The sequence below is a fragment of the Stigmatopora nigra genome, chromosome 10, assembly GCF_051989575.1.
Source record: "Stigmatopora nigra isolate UIUO_SnigA chromosome 10, RoL_Snig_1.1, whole genome shotgun sequence".
In the NCBI taxonomy this organism is placed as follows: domain Eukaryota; kingdom Metazoa; phylum Chordata; class Actinopteri; order Syngnathiformes; family Syngnathidae; genus Stigmatopora; species Stigmatopora nigra.
Window position 1 is genome coordinate 1,410,001 of NC_135517.1, and position 17,640 is coordinate 1,427,640.

The 17,640-nt window shown below is 38.1% G+C and overlaps 1 long non-coding RNA gene across 1 annotated transcript in view; it reads right to left on the reverse strand.

Moving 5' to 3' along the window:
• LOC144202811 (uncharacterized) overlaps positions 1-12,306 on the reverse strand; it is a 48,690-nt gene extending 36,384 nt beyond the window's left edge. Inside the window, exons 1-2 of the long non-coding RNA XR_013327562.1 lie at positions 12,160-12,306; positions 8,579-8,705 (exon numbers count right to left, since the gene is read on the reverse strand). This is a non-coding gene — a long non-coding RNA (uncharacterized LOC144202811). The remainder of the gene's footprint in view (positions 1-8,578; positions 8,706-12,159) is intronic.
• Between the last annotated feature and the right edge of the window lie 5,334 nt (positions 12,307-17,640).

The following is a 17,640-nucleotide window of genomic DNA, read 5'->3' on the forward strand; positions in this document are numbered from 1 at the left end:
CATTAATTTGTAGCCTAGAGTTTGTTTAAAAAGTATTGTTGGGGAGATTTGAGATGGTTTGATGATTGGATGTTGGATTTATTTTTGGGGTTTTTTGGGTAGTTTCTGGGGAGGGTGACAATGAGGCTTTATGTTGTTGATAATGACAAAAAAGCCTTTGTTTGATTATTATTATTTGAGAGGGGTTGATGATTCAATGTTATATTTGGGGGGGGTTTCGTGATTTTTGGGATGTTTTTTGGGAGAATTTTTGGGTAATTTTCTGGGGGAATTTTTGGGAGAATTTTTGGGAGAATTTTTGGGAGAATTTTTGGGGGAATTTTTGGGGGAATTTTTGGGGGAATTTTTGGGAGAATTTTTGGGAGAATTTTTGAGAGAATTTTTGAGAGAATTTTTGAGATAATTTTTGAGAGAATTTTTGAGAGAATTCCTGGGAGAATTACTGGGATAATTTTTGGGGGAATGTTTGTGATGATTTTTGTGAGAATTTTTGGGAGATTTTTTCTGAGAATTTTTGTGCACATTTTTGTGCAAATTTTTGTGCAAATGTTTGTGCAAATGTTTGTGCAAATGTTTGTGCAAATTTTTGTGCAAATTTTTGTGCAAATTTTTGTGCAAATTTTTGTGCAAATTTTTGTGCAAATTTTTGTGCAAATTTTTGTGCAAATTTTTGTGCAAATTTTTGTGCAAATTTGTGTGCAATTTTTTGTGCAATTTTTTTGGGCAAAAGTTCGGAACACCTGACTCCAGAACGACAGAAACCCAGTCTTAACAAATCATAATAATGACTGACTAAATCAACCAAAAAAATTCAAAAAACCGAACGATTCACATTGACTCCTAATCAGAATCGAATCCAGTCCAGCTAGTCACTTCTCACGCTTCCCAAAACTCGTGTCGAGGACGCCCGGCTCGATTAAACCCGGCGGGGACGAAGACGAGACGAGACGAGACGGCACCCCCCAAACGGTCGCCCACTTTGAGTCGTCTATCGGACGGCACTCGTTAAACGACTCGTTGACCTCTCTCGGGTCGAATCCGTCGTCCAAAGGGGTCGACCCCCCGCCTAGACACGGAGGGGGCGGAGCCTTGGGATTGGTCCGTGAGGGTCTTGGTTACACAAGTGGGCATAATGTCAAGGAATCACGAACAGGAACCCCCTTGTTTACGGACTTGGCAACCAGATTGTTCCGTCCAAGAAAAAAAAAACAACAAACGTTGAGTGTACGCGGCAATATCCGTAAACACACAACACAAACATCTTTTAATCTTGAATCCATCGCAACCCGGGGCAACTTTTTGAACAAAAATACCGAAGCAAACAGGAGGTCTTAGTTAGTAAAACAACGGACCTTTATTGTAGACTCATACTTAAAAAAAAAGGAGCCAACTATGATTCACTTTGTGGGAATCAAAATAGCCAATTTTTGTTTTTGAAAGGTTGTTTCGCATTTTGTGTTCCGGATGGAATATGATTTTTGTTTGAGAATAATGTCGAGAATTTGAAATTAAGCCTAAATAAGTTAGTTTTATTAAAAAGGAAAGGGAAAGATTTTGAAATTGTACTTTTTGATTTAATTCGAATTTTTGACCTAATTTTGACATTCGTACTCAAAACGTTGGTTTATCCCAAGTTTGCTTCAAATACGTCTTAAAGTTCCATTATGATGAGTTCTTACACAAATATTAGAATATTTTTAGAGTATTCTAAAAGATTTAAACTCATAACCATAACCATAACTATTGAAATCGTACAAAAAAATATATTAATATTACAGGTTGCCTTTAACGTAAAGGGAGGATCTGACTAGACTCGTTGTTTTTATCGTGTGACGAGTTGAAATACGATTCAATTTTTATGCACAAAATAATGACAGTAAAAAATGTTTATAAGAATATGTTGGAGAGAAAAATAGTTTTTCTTTGCCTCCTTTAAATTATGCAAGAACTGTCTTTCACATCCTAATATCTTAACATTTAAATATGTAAAGTAAAATCCCATTTGTATATGAATTTTTGGATTCTGCTTTTTAAACCGTAAATGTACCAAACTATTTTGTTAAAACAACAACTTTGCGATAATTGCAACAAAACAAGAGATTTACAAAGTATTTAATCAGAAACAGAACTTGTTTCATAGTTGGCGCCATCTAGAGTTTTGAATAGGTATAATGTCTAGACCCCGAATATAAGACGACCAATTCTGTCTTATTTTAATGCAAAAAAAAACATCGTCTTATATTCAGGCCAATACCTATTGTGGTATTAGTTATACTTTGACAATACGTTTTTTTGTAAATGTCAAATCGGGCTAAAAAGCTAAAATCCAAGCGTACCGTTTAAAGGTTCAATTCCCAGCGCACCCCCCATCTGTTAGTGATCTTCTAGCTCACTATGAGCACTCCCAAATAGAAAACTTGGGGTGGGGGGGAACAAGAGTAAAGGAAAGTTTTTGTATTTTTTTTTTACAGCCTCCTGGTACATCCTGCCTTAATGAGGCCCCCCCTCGCCCTCTCTGTCTGCCCATCTGTCCCCAGCGGGATCGGTCGCACGGGGCCCCCGCGTTCGAGTAGCGGTATGCAGACGACGCGCCAATCAAACGCTACTTTTTTGGGGCGAAGCGGCACGCTTCTCGGTCGGGATTAAACGCCGGGGAATGTCATTTCTGGCGGATTACCGGGGTGGACCGGCCGGGATAGGAGACGCCAATCCCTAAGACTGTCGTGGCGACCCGCCCCTGATGACCCCTTTTTCGGGGTATGGTTTTGTTAGCCCGGGTTGTGGCGGCTTGTTAACCCCGCTAATCGAAATGGGAACGCGCATAAAAGAGCTGAAGAATTTATTGGCAGGGCCGCACTTCAAAGAGGACAGTGGGGGGGGGGGGGGGGGCGTTGTCAACCGGCGAGACCAGAGAGCGCCCCCCTTTGCTTGTTAACAGCTCTTATTTGCTTCACTTTTATACACTCAGAATCATAAAGTGGGTTCGCGTCAGAAAGTCTATAGTTGGTCTGTAGTAGTAGTAGTAGTCATAGTAGTAGTAGCAGTAGTAGTAGTAGTACTCATAGTAGTAGTAGTAGTCATAGTAGTAGTAGTAGTCGTAGTAGTAGTAGTAGTCATAGTAGTAGTAGTAGTCATAGTAGTAGTAGTAGTCATAGTAGTAGTAGTAGTCATAGTAGTAGTAATAGTCTTGGTAGTAGTAATAGTCTTGGTAGTAGTAATAGTCTTGGTAGTAGTAATAGTCTTGGTAGTAGTAATAGTCTTGGTAGTAGTAATAGTCATAGTAGGAGTAATAGTCTTGGTAGTAGTAATAGTCATAGTAGTAGTAATAGTCATAGCAGTAGTAAAAGTCATAGTAGTAGTAATAGTCATAGCAGTAGTAAAAGTCATAGTAGTAGTAATAGTAGTCATAGTAGTAGTAGTCATAGTAGTAGTAGTCATAGTAGTCGTAGTAGTAGTACTAATCATAGTTGTAGTAGTAGTAGTAATCATAGTAGTAGTAGTAGTAATAGTAATCATAGTAATCATAGTAGTAGTTGTAATAATAGTAATCATAGTAATAGTAATCATAGTAGTAGTTGTAATAATAGTAATCATAGTAATCATAGTAATCATAGTACTAGTAGTAGTAATAGTAATCATAATAGTCATAGTAGTAGTAGTAGTCATAGTAGTAGTAGTAGTCATAGTAGTAGTAGTAGTCATAGTAGTAGTAGTAGTCATAGTAGTAGTAGTAGTCATAGTAGTAGTAGTAGTCATAGTAGTAGTAGTAGTAATAGTAATCATAGTAGTCATAGTAGTAGTAGTAGTAGTCATAGCAGTAGTAGTAATAGTAGTCATAGTAGTAGTAGTAGTAGTAGTAGTAGTAGTCATAGTAGTAGTAGTCATAGTAGTAGTAGTCATAGTAGTAGTAGTCATAGTAGCAGTAGTCATAGTAGTAGTAATAGTAGAAACAGTCATAGTAGTATTGATAGGGTGTGGTATTATACATCATTTACTAAATGGAGCTGTGCTAAGCAATATCCAATATCTTACATAAGGCATACTGTCGGCTTTTGAGAAAATTGTTAAAGTATCTTAGTTTGCCTTACAGTACCGTGTATTAGAAACGCAAGCGATGGATTAGTTTTTCAGTTGATCTTTGCGTGGATGATCTGTATCGAATCTTACACTCGATCAACTGGCGCAGTGGGGGGAAAGAAAAGTGAAATACGCACGCCCTTGAGAGTAAACCGAGGTGTCTACTTAGGTGGAGTTAATGTAAGTTTTGCGGCGACCTGTCTCAGCCTGCCCGGCCGGCGCTCTAATCGTCTGCCAACTCGTTGGTGCGCAGCAAATAAGCTTATTAACTTTTTAATCAAGGAGTCATCCACCAGATTTGTTTATTCTTGCTGTCTTTCTGTTAAGAAGTTTTTGATACATTCTTGGTGAGTGGCTTTTCACACCGTGTCCGTGCAAGAATTTACGACTGGAACATTCGTCAACGTCACGGTTAAGCAACGTTGGATAAAAATAGCACTTGGAAAATTGTCAAAATATTTGGAGATGAATGTCAAAATCGAGTGGCTGTCCATGAGTTAAAACTTTTTTAAAAAATACTGTATTTTCTCGTATGTAAGCCAATATTTTTGCTAAAAAATGTGATGACTGAATCAAGGACACGGCTTATATGCGCAGAAATAGAAGAAAAATAAACAGATAAAATGCTAAACAAAACTTAATTTGAAGTATTTGAATGAAATTCAAGAAAAAAATATGTATCTTGCATAAAACGATAATTTTTCTTAAGATTTTCACTTTCAAGTATCACATTTGTACTCCCTATTAAAACCAAGAATAAGTAGTCGAATATTGTGATTCATGGGGCGGCTTATACGAGAGAAATTGTACATTTCAACCATTTTAGGGCAATTTTAAGGGTACAGCTTATACGCAGATGCGACTTATATGCAAAAAATTCGGTAATTTTAGGGCAATTTTATAGGTACGGCTTATACGCAAAGGCGGCTAATATGCAAGAGAATATGGTAATTTTAGGAACATTTTAGGGCGATATTAGGGCAATTTTGGGGCAATTTTGGGGCAAATTTGGGGCAATTTTGGGGCAATTTTGGGGCAATTTTGGGGCAATTTTGGGGCACTTTTGGGGCACTTTTGGGGCACTTTTGGGGCACTTTTATGGCACTTTTATGGCACTTTTGGGGCAATTTTAGGGCAATTTTAGGGCACTTTTGGGACACTTTTGGGACACTTTTGGGACACTTTTGGGACACTTTTGGGACACTTTTGGGACACTTTTGGGACACTTTTGGGACACTTTTGGGACACTTTTGGGGCACTTTTGGGGCACTTTTAGGGCACTTTTAGGGCACTTTTGGGACACTTTTAAGGCTTTTACGGCTTATACGCAGAGGTGGCTAATATGCAAAACAATACGGTAATTTTAGGCCAATTTTAAGAGTACAGCTTATACACGGAGGCGGGTTATATGCGAGAAAATACATTAGTAAAACCCAATCCTTTACACCCGATTCCGATCCCCCAATCCGTTAGCTCCCTCGCTATTGCTAAAAAAAAGGCTACTTCCAAACGCAACAAACAAGATTTTCCAAAAACACATCATTGCTAGCTAGCGTCTCCTCGGCTAAGCAAACTAGCAAATAGCCGAGCATTACGGGAAGTACAGCAGTCATTCAGCACGGCGCGTCTGGTCGGAATCCGTTCGGCGGGGCCCGCCGGGAGGGAGCGCCACTCAACACCAAATCCCCCAGGTGCGGAAAGCTACTTTGTCCGAGCCGGCGCCGTAATCCCTTTCTTCAATGGCACGTGTTTATCTTTGCGATCCTCGGCCGCACTTACGCCGCGCTTGTTTGCTCGCCGCCGTCCTCGGTGTCAGCGCCGGACTTATTTCACACGGGAGTGGAACAAAAGACGTCGGGTCCCGATTCGATTCCCGGGCGCGCTGCACAATGGCGGACGTCAAATCTGCTAATGCCGCTCGCTATTATCCCGCACCGCGCCCTTTTTTTGGTGCGAGGCGATTTGATTATTATTTGTACAGACAGCTCGCGTGTTTTTGCGCGCCGTCGGAATTTACTGAATAGCCTTTTTGTGCTATTTTATTATAAAGTACAACTCTACTTACAAATGCCTCTAGTTACGACATTTTCAGGTTACGAAATGTTCAGGTTACAGAATTCTCAGGTTACGTTTTTTTTCAGGTTACGAAGTTTTCAAGTTACGAAATGTTCAGGTTACGAAATGTTAATGTTACGAAATGTTCAGGTTACGAAGTTTTCAGGTTACGGAATTTTCAGGTTCAGAAATTTTCAGGTTATGGATTTTTTTTTATGCAAATGAGTGACTCAAGATACGATAAAAAAAACTAAAAAGCAAATGCATTTCTTTGTCCGTTATTTCATTTTGAAAATATTGTCGCGGACGCATTGATTCCCACTATAGAATCATTTTTAATAACATTTTTTAATCCATTTTTAATCATTTTTTTAAACCAATATTTTTTAAACCAATATTTTTTAAACCAATATTTTTTAAAACAATTTTTAAAACAATTTTTTAAACCATTTTTTTATCTAATTGCAAACACCTGAAACTGGAAGTCTTCAACCGCCATTTTTTTGCGACATTAAAAATGTATTTGATTAAAAAAACATGTTACGCTATGCATTTTTGTAATTAACCAAATCAATCAAAAAAATCCTAGGGCAATTTTTAGAACTTCCAAATCCATCAAAAAATATATAAACCAATTGACAACCCTACTTTAACCAAATGGCATATAAGGAGTCATAGTTGGCCTTTAAATTGAAGTAAAAAAAAAAACTTCAGCTTCATTACCTCAAAATAATAAAAGCCAGTCAGACTTCCCCTGCAGGTATTTTTGCGGACGCAAAGCTAAAAGTTAGCGCTGTCCGCTTCCCAAATTGAATCAAGGTTGGGCCTTGGGGGAGGATGGGGGCGGAGTTTAATGTAAGGGGGGAGGGGGGGGCAGTATACCCAGACGCTGGACATAGAGATAATAATCCTAATTGAATTAAAATCTTCCTCACCTACTCGGAGGCTGAAGATGAACAACGCTAGCTATTCGGGCTCTTCCGGGCAGCTAATTGGGGCCCCGACCAAGCCCGGGGGGGCCCTGGGTTCCTAATTGCTTCGTTAATCCGCGACCGTGGTACGACGGGGTCCTGGGGCGGGATAGGATAACGAGGACTATGATGGCGACCTCGCGGCGGCGGCCGTAATAGTGTTCACCGATACTAATATCGGCGCTAAAAAGACGTTGTACGCTTTAGATTAAGATTGCAACACGGTGAAGGAGTGGTTAGTGTGTCGGCCTGACGGTGGGGGACCGGGGTTCAAGTCCAGGTCATGTGGAGTTTGCAAGTTCTGTGTGGTTTTTTTTGGGTAATCCAGTTTTGTCCCACATTCCTAAAACAAGCATGCTAGGCTGATTGGACACTCTAAATTGCCCCTAGCAACAAGTGATGAGATGTTTGTCTCCTTGTGCCCTGTGATTGGCTGGCAACTAATTCAGGGTGTTTTAATTAATTTTACAATCTAAAATACTCATGCTACTAAATTTTACTATTTTTTATGACAACAACAACTGTTTTATTTCTAGATGCTCATTTTCCTTAAGATTATCTTTTCTTAACTTGATGTCATCTCAATTGGACTTTTAGTAAAAAAATGGTAATAATTCCTTATGAAAATACACATTTCATGAAATAAAAATGTGAATACAACTTTTAACCCAATTAAAAGTTTTCTTAACTTACCTTACACTCAATTGTCATTAAACGTCACATCAGAAGAATGTAAACCACGTGTCAAAGTGGTGGCCCGGGGACCAAATCTGGCCCGCCTTATCATTTTGTGCGGCCCGGGAAAGTAAATCATGAGTGCCGACTTTCTGTTTTAGAATCAAATTAAAATAAAAAGTATAGATATATATTCAATTTCCTGATTTTAACCCTTTTAAATCAATAATTGTCATTTTTTAATCCATTTTTTCTGTGTTTTTAGTTCAAAATTCATTTGGTAAAATCTAAAAATATATTTTTAAAAAACTAAAATAAACATTGTTTTAGATCTATAAAAAACTGAATATTCAGGGCTTTTAATCCAGTTCTTTTAATCCATTTATTTAAAAAAATCTAAATATTATATCTAAAATGGTCCACATGAAATCAAGTTGACGTTAAAGCGGCCCACGAACCAACGATTGGACATCTATGGCATGCATAGAGGATATCCACAATGACTGCGCCTGGCATGACGAGTCGCTCAAACGGACGCCGCCGCGGCTGTCAACGCAAACGGTCTTGGCGTGCACATATGCTTCATGGGGGGGCCATCAAACATTGTATGTGTGTGTGTCTGTATGGGGGGGGGGGGGGAGTGTCTAAGTGTGTCTAAGTGTGTGTTTGTGTGTGTTTGTGTTGGGCCTGAGGCCCTCACTGGTGCGGGTCAGGGAATTTAAGGCAAAACACATGCTATGCAAACTGATAATATGCAAAATAATCAGAGTTTAAAGATGAAATGAAAGTTTGTGACTTACCCTGATTTGAATAGGACGTCTATTCTTGTCAATGGACGACATAAGTCATGGTTTTGGCCGTCCTGCCACTTTAAGAGTCATCATTGTGGATGGAAAGTTGGAATGTTGTGATTTGATATGGTCGGACCTGAAATAGAGGGATTTTGTAAGTAATTTGAAGGGGTGAGATTAAAAAGGAGATTAAATTATTATTATTTAAAGGGACCAATAAAAAAAAAGAACTTTTCTGGGAGAGTTTTAGTTCTCTTTTGTTCATTAATTGACTGCAAAAAAAATGAAAATCCCCTCATAATATGGGTTTGTTGTCATTTTTGGGGGGGAGATTAAAAAAGAGATTAATTTTCAATAAAAATAAATCATTTTTTTCAAATTTGTTTGTAGGACAAACAAATAATTTCTCAAATAGAGGATTTTTCTCAGCATTTTTTGAATATTTAAAAAGGAATTGTGGGTTTATAGTCATTTTTTGGGGTAAAATTAAAAAAAGATTAAATTTTAATAAAAAGAAATCACAATTTAAAATATTTATAGGAAAAACTAATAATTTCTGATTTTTCTCAGCCTATTTTTGTATATTTTTTAAACCATTTTTTGGTCTGAAATTAAAAAAAAAATAGATTAATTGTAAATAAAATAAAATCAATTTTTACAAATTAATTTCTATATATTTTTAATTAATTTACCTGACAAACAAATATTTTTAGGTTCAATCCAATTATTCAGAACAATTTCACATTATTAATTATCTAATATTTTAATTTATTCAATTTTTTTTGCAGATTTAGGTTTTCGCATGACTTTTTCCTAAAACGACATTAAATGAAAGAACACCTAAGTTTTGGACTTGCCAAAGGTAAATGTTCTTGTATGTCGGGGGGAGGAGCCTAAGCCCAGGGCGCCAAAAGATCTAGGCGCGCCTGTGCTATAGTAGGCCAACCTTGACCCGCAGTTCCCTCCCAAGACTAACACGTTCCTTGACCGTGTTTCCCCGCACACGCGTGTGCGTGTCCTCAAAGACGGGAGGAAGAAGGCGAGGAGTGTCACAAGTCATTTGGCCACGATGGAGCCAGGCGGCACGCTGCCATTCGCTTCGAATCAAGCGCACCCCGAGAGACGCCCAGTGGCCCCGGGGTCATTGGGAAGGGGGCGGAGCCTCCGTCAGCCCACCTCGCTTTGCCTGGGAGACACACGGAACACAAGGTCCCCAACACGACTCATCGCCCCGCCTGGGGGGCCGCTTCTTGACCCGCCCGGGATGGCGGACGACACCCCCCCCCCCCCCCACACACACACACACACACACACAACCTGCTAAAAAAGTTGTCTATCATTGAAGTGAATGGAATGATTTTATTGTATTTTTATTATTATTTATTGATATTTATTGGCTCTTTTTATCGGTTCATTTGTTTATTTGTTGTTATTTGTGAACTTTACTACTTATTTATTTTGTTGGCTACTTATGTTGACCACTTATTTATTTATTATCGATTTATTGAGTTTTAAAAATGTATTACTGATGTATTAATCACTTATTTATTACTGATTTATTGATTTATTAATCATTTATTTATTACTGATTGATTGATTTTTTATCTTTAAATCTACCAATTTATATATATTTATTTATTTCAGATTTACAGATTTATGTTTTTATTGATTGATTCTTTATTTCTATTTTTTACCCATTTATTTATTTCTGATTTATTGATTTCTGTAGATGTATTGATTTTTATTTGATTTGATTTATATGTATTGATTTTTTATTTTTATTCTCTACAGATGTATTTGTATTTATTTCTGATTCATTGATTTATGTATTGATTTATTTTAGATTTATTTCTTATTTATTGACGGATTATATATTTATTGATTTATTATTATTAATAGATTTTTTATCTGTTTATTTGTTATTTGTTTCCCTACTTATGTTGTTGACTACTTATTCATTTTTTATTTTTTATTGATTTATTAATTGATCTATCTATTCATTGATTTATTGAATTATTGAATTATTATTATTTATTGATTTTTTTTATTGGTTTCTTGTTGTTATTTGTGGACTTAATGGTGAATCTTTAAATCTCATTATACTTGTTACTTATTGTCATTACACCATTCAAATTCAAAGGGTGACTACTCATCTATGTTGACTACCTTTTTATTGATTATTTATGTTTGTCTTGGCTGTTATGGTCCCATATCGCCTACCAGAGGGCAGGCAGCAGGTTAAAGAGGTACAAGTCAAGCCACACAAGCTGGCAAAGAACAATTTTGGGCTCTCGAACGGGTCATTTTTTGACTTTGCCGCTCCTTTCCTTCTCCCGTTTGGGAAATTTGAGGGAAAGTAGCCTTTGGCAAGATCGGAGGTCGGCTGCCTCTTCGCATTACCAGCAAAGATAAATATTCCCAGGATGACTCCCAGTGCCCGCGGGATGTTTATGTGCGTACATGCTAACCCCGAACCTTCTTCTTCTTCATCTTCCTCCTCTTCTTCATGCTTTTTCCTCAAAAAGAGAGAGCGCCGGACACACATGTTCTCGACATGAGATCATGCTTCACACAGTTGGGAGATAAGACAACAAAAAGGGGGGAAAAAGCCCACTAAAATGCCCAAAATATATATAGTATTAGTATACATAAATGTCACATTCCAAGGGGTGTGTTTATTTTTTGCCACCACTTGAGTCTTTTTGTTTTTGTTTTTAAAGTATTAGTATTTGTATTTAGAGCACGGGTCTCAGAGTGGCGGCACGCGGGCCAAATGTGGCCCCCCGCATCATTTTGTGCGGCCCGAAAAAGTCAAGCCGGCTTTATTTAATGATTTTTGAAGTAAAAACAGAAAAAAATGATTAAAAAAATGACAATTATTGATTTAAAAAGGGGGAAAACCAGGAAATTGAATATACATCTATACTCTTCATTAAAATTTGATCCTAAAACAGAAAGTTGGCACTCATGATTTATTTTCTCGGACCACACAAAATGAGGCGGCGGGCCACATTTGGCCCCCGGGCCACTACTTTGACACCTGTGATTTAGAGTGTAAATCAAATTAATGTTGTTTTTCTTTCATTCTTGTATTTAAACAGGGATGTGTAAACTTTAAAAATTAAGCATTTTTTATATATTATGATGAATGTAATATATATTTAAGGGGAAAAGTTTCAATTTAATCAAGAAAAAACATCAGAATAAAGTTGATGTGATGCTAAGAAAATAAAGCACAAAATGACATATACATATGAATATTTGGCAAATATGATGATATACATGACAATCAAATAAGTGAATTAGTTAGTTAGTTGTTATTTTTTTCATGATATTTAACTCATTGACAATGATAGACGTCCATTTCACTTCAACTGTGGACGTCCATCTATCAAAACCGTTGACGGCTATAGACGTCCAAGTCAAATTCAAATGAATCGACCATTAATAATTGAAAGATGTAGAAAAATAAGGCACTTATACTACAATACGTCAATCATATGCAACCAGTTCGAAAGCAATGGACATCGATCACCAACAATGCCAATAAATGAGTCAACAAGTCATCCAAAAGGAAATCGATCACTTACAATTACTGATGACAGAAGTTGCATGGCGTGAAGTTAAAACGACAAGATAACGATGATGAATGGACATCTTGATGCGGAATAAGCACAGAAAACAAACAAACTTGCGAGGAAACAAACAAAGTAGCGAGAAAACGAGGAGCACCTGTCTCATCTCAGTGAAATTCACCACGTGTTGATCTGACCAATCAAAAACAGGGATACTTCCAAGTGCTTCAAAATTCGGCCAACCAGAAGCCGTGTTCTTCGAATAGCCATGGGCATTTTCAATAGCACATTTTTCGCCTAATTTGATCCCAAATCAAAATTAAATGAATATTTAAAATATGTGAAAAATTATCAATAGATTTTTCATATGTTCATATAGTTATCCAATCCAATGCAATCCAATTCACAGCAGCTGGATGAAATCTCATTAGCCCTACCAACACGGCCTCGAGGCCGCCATCTTGGTAGGGGCGAAGTCCCAATTCAATTCAATGCAGACATTAAAATGAAGAGGTATTAATCAGCTAATTTCGTAACACATTTTTAAAAAGATGATTTTATTCACGTCAAAGCGTCTGCTATTTATTCAGAACCTGATTTTGACGGCCCTAGATGTCCAATCCCTTCACATTCTTTCAAATGGATTGGATTTCTACTACTGACCCACTTTTCTCATACACTTATCAACTTCAGAAGCACGACGCATACAACCGGCGGCCATCTTGAAGTTTTTTTTAAGTACACTCCCGATACCATGACTTACAAATATCGATACCGATACTTGCATAACATAATGCTATTCATATTAATATGAATTTCTATTCTTTCCTATATTAGAATTCCAACTAAAGGACACATAAATAGCCACCAATTCCAATCTCGGCCAATTCTACAAGTGTTTTTATTTTTCCGTGGAAACCAGGACGAGGCGGTTGGCGTGGGGTGTAAAATGATGCGGCGTGTCAGAACAAGACGGGCATTTTTTCCTCCCTGCCGGAGACTAGCGTCTGTCTGTTTGGACAAAACGGTGAACACACACACACACATACGGTGGGTCGCATGCGAGCTACGTTGGGGCTCATGCGCTAACACACACTTGTGTAATCACACATTCAGCCTCGTATTCATGCTCGCTCACGCATGCCGAAGGCAAAAACAAACACTCGTCACACACACATTCATCCTGGCTCAAGTCGGAGTCTATTTATGAAACCCTTGACAGTGATAAAAAAAAGGCATGTATCCTGGTCGCAAGGTGCTACGAGAGTTGATTAAGACATGTGATACGGCGTGACGGACTGCCACACCCATAACAGGTGCGCTCACGCCAGCTTTCCTTTACCTGTCAACCCGTACACTTTCCTCGTATTCCCGCGTACGGGATTTAGCGTACAGTGAAATTACATGTAGGAAAACACAAAAGTCCAACAATAATAATAATCTTATCTCATCTCATTTTGTCATTAGGGCCGCCCAATAACAATAATAATAATAACAATAATAACAACAACGATAATAACAACAAAAGTACAACAATAACAACAACAAAACTACAACAATAACAACAACAAAACGACAACAATTGCAATAATAATAACAACAATGAAACAACAACAATGGCAACAATAATAACAATAACAACCACACAACTACAACAGTATCAAAACTACAGCAATAACAACCACACAACTACAACAGTATCAAAACCACAACAATAACAACCACACAACTACAACAGTAACAAAACTACAACAATAACAACAACTACAACAACTACAATAATAATACAATAACACTAATAAAAACAACAAAAACAACAACAACCATAATAACAAAGATAATAACTAAAAATATATATTATACATTGTAAACAACCATTCAGGCTAACACTCATACTAACAGAGAATTTAGCTTACAATTAGCCTAGCATGTATGTTTATTTTTTGGGGACGTGGGACCAAACCGGAGTACCCTAAGAAAACCCACGAGGACACGCAAACTCCAAGTACAGAACAGGGATCAAACCTTCGAGCCTACAATCGTGAGGCCGACAGGCTAACCACTAGCCCATGGACAATTTAGCATACAATTAGCCTAGCGTGCAAGTATACACAAAAACAACAACACAAAATAAAATGAAAGGTCATAACAAGTCAATTAGTCCAATATTGTAAAAAAATAAGGCCAATGTGGAAATGAATATGAAATTTGACATTGCTACTTTAGCACTTAGCGGCTCATCAGATAGCACCAAAAAAGCAGCAGTTGCAGCATGTAAACATGCTGAGATAGGAGCTTTATCACCCCCGGATCTCACACATCTGCCTTTCTCCCTGGGGTGGCCCTTTTACGCTAGCTCGCGTCAGCACTACAGTTGCGGGAACGTCACGCTTTTTGGATACGCTCGCTTTGCTTCAGATTTGCAGCCGTCCGATTGGACAGTTTAGTTCAAACATTGGACACTTTATTCCAATGTGTTGCTTTAACAACAAAGCAGTAGACTGACATGAAGGTAGCCTGGGGGCAGACATTTTTTGGCCAGGATTTTTAAACGTTTATTCCATTATCGTAGGATGGACGTCCAGTTGGATTAAACTGGGAGGACTGGTCAGTGTTGTTGATGGAGCCAGATGACCAATTTAATTGGATTGGGAGGGTCAACAAATGAATGGTTGCAATAATAAGTGCTAGTTTAACATTTTATGACAAAATTTTGAAAAATTGGCGTATTAATTTGTTTCTATTTATTCAAAAATGCTTATTTTTAGTGAATACAATATATATTAGTAGTTTTAATTTTTGCTCCAATTAAACAACCCCCTCAAAAAAATTATACCGTCTTTCACCAAACTTTTTTTTGACTAAATGTTGTTCTATTTTCACAATATGATTTTTTTTACTCTTCATTTGAATTTGATCCTAAAACAGAGAGTCTGCACTCATGATTTACCTGATTTTAAACGAAAAACACAGAAAAAATATATTAAAAAATGACAATTATTGATTAAAAAGGGCGAAAATCATGAAATTTAATATACATCTATACTCTTCATTCAAATTTGATCCTAAAACACAAAGTCAGCACTCTCCCGGGCCACACAAAATGATGCGGCGGGCCACATTTGGCCCCCGGGCCGCCACTTTGACACATGTGCCATAGATATGCACCGCATGTTCGTGATAAGCAGGCTAAGATGCAAAGTGTTACTTCCAGTTGCTTTCCCACAGTTGGGTAAGTTCGTCCTTATTTCCTAACACACACACACACACACACACACACAAATACACACACACACACACACACACACACACACACACACACACATGCACAACACACACAAAACGTAGCGCACGAACATGCACCGCCGTCTACGCTACAAACAAGTCTGGACCGGCTTTGTATCTCATCCTCCTCTTTGGATAAACACATGCAGGAAATGAATGCGGTTTTACAATGATTCACCCCATACTGGAAGCATTTGCCGTCAGAGTGGCCTTCAAAGTGGCTTTCGTTCGGGTAATTCTCGCTACGCTACGCCTTCCCCGACGCGTCGTGACTAACGGACGCCCGTCGAGTCGCTCTGTCGGCGAGTTATTCGAGAGTTTTGTCGACTTGTGAAGGAAAATATGTCACTTTAAAGTGATTTTGTAGGCGGATCCACCAGGGGTGGCATTGGAGGAGGGGGAGGGGCTTATTTCCATTCTTAAAAGACAGGTTTGCCATTCTAGTCGGGAGCATTCATTCATTGTCTGAATAGTTCATTCTCATAAAGGTTACAGGGGGTGCTGGAGCTAGTCAATTTATGGGTACCAGGTGAGGGGATGGTCTTAATCGGTGGGCGGCCAATGGGAGGACATAGGGAGACGTCAACTTGATTTCATGTGGGCGGGACCATTTTAGATATAATATTTTGATTTTTTTTATATAAATGGATTAAAAGAAGTGGATTAAAATCCCTGAATATTCAGTTTTTTATAGATCTAAAACAATGTTTATTTTAGCTTTTTTAGAGCTATTTTTAGATTTTACAAACTGATTTATGAACTAAAAACACAGCAAAAATGGATTAAAAAATTACAATTATTGATTTAAAAGGGGGAAAAATCAGGAAATTTAATATACATCTATATTCTTCATTTAAATTTCTTAAAACAGAAAGTCGGCACTCATGATCGACTTTCCCGGGCCACAAAAAATGATGCGGCGGGCCAGATTTGGCCCACGGGCCGCCACTTTGACACACTTTGATTTAGCTAGCTAGCCTAACATGCATTTTTCGGCATGTGGGAGGTAACCAGAGTACCCTGAGAAAAGCCATGGGAGAACTACAAACTCAAACCCTTGACCTTTGACCTCAGAACTGTGAATTGAATGTAAATCCATTAAAAAAATTCAATTATATTAATGTATGCCCAATAAAATCTGTATCTATAATTTTAATCAACAAAAGTCCAAAGTTACCATTCAGACATTAACATTCAAAATATCCCGCATTCAAACCACACAAAAAAATGGAGGCCCAAAGTCACAATCTCGAAAAAGGCCGCAATTTCATCGCCATCATCTTATGACCGACGACGCATTTGTCAATCATTTACGGACAATTTAGAGGTCAAATACAACAAGCGATGTGATTGGCTGGCGTGACGAAGCCACCCATCATGACCCCGGCGTGATCCCCCCCGCCCCCCATCCGACTCGAGTCATCGATATAAATCGGCATACTACCTTTCCATGAAGACAATAAAATGGCGGTCTTGCTCATCAATGACGGGTGATGATGATGATGATGATGTCACGGCATCAGGTCGGCAAGATTCCCTGAGAAACGCCAACATCTGTTGTCTGCGGGTGGGGGAGGGGCGCTGGGGTCCGAGGGGTCCGCTCGCCGGCTAATTGTTGAGAGAGAAAAAAAATGACCCCCACTCGCCCCCTTTCAAAAAAAAACAGGCGCTTCCCCTCCCTTTGGAACTCCGGCACCCCCCTCCTCAAACACACACACACACACATATACACACATATACATACACACACACAATATAGTCCAGACTCATCCTTGTAATTTAGATTAATTCCTTCCCCCGTTTCCTTTGGGATTAGGCTGTGAACCCATTAGGCTCCCCCCCCCCCCCCCCCCATATCCCCCATTTAATTGCCACATTTACTTTGTCTGGAGTTAAACTTTTCCTTCAATTTGTTCACATTACAGGTAGAAAAGCAGTGGAATGCGGGCCAAATTCGGCCAATAGGTGGCCCGCAATTTGTTTTCTAATTATTAATTTGTTAATTATCAATTTATTAATGTTTTTAATTCAGAAAAATGTGAAAATTAACATTGTGTTCCACTTGCTATTAAAACTCAGCGTTGAATAAAAACAAAATTTTAAACATTAAATTTGTAGTTATTATAGGGGTGACCTTACTTTGCAATTTGTCAATTTTCACTGCCATATTTGGTCTACATGAATTAAATATTCTAATAAATTTAAAACTTA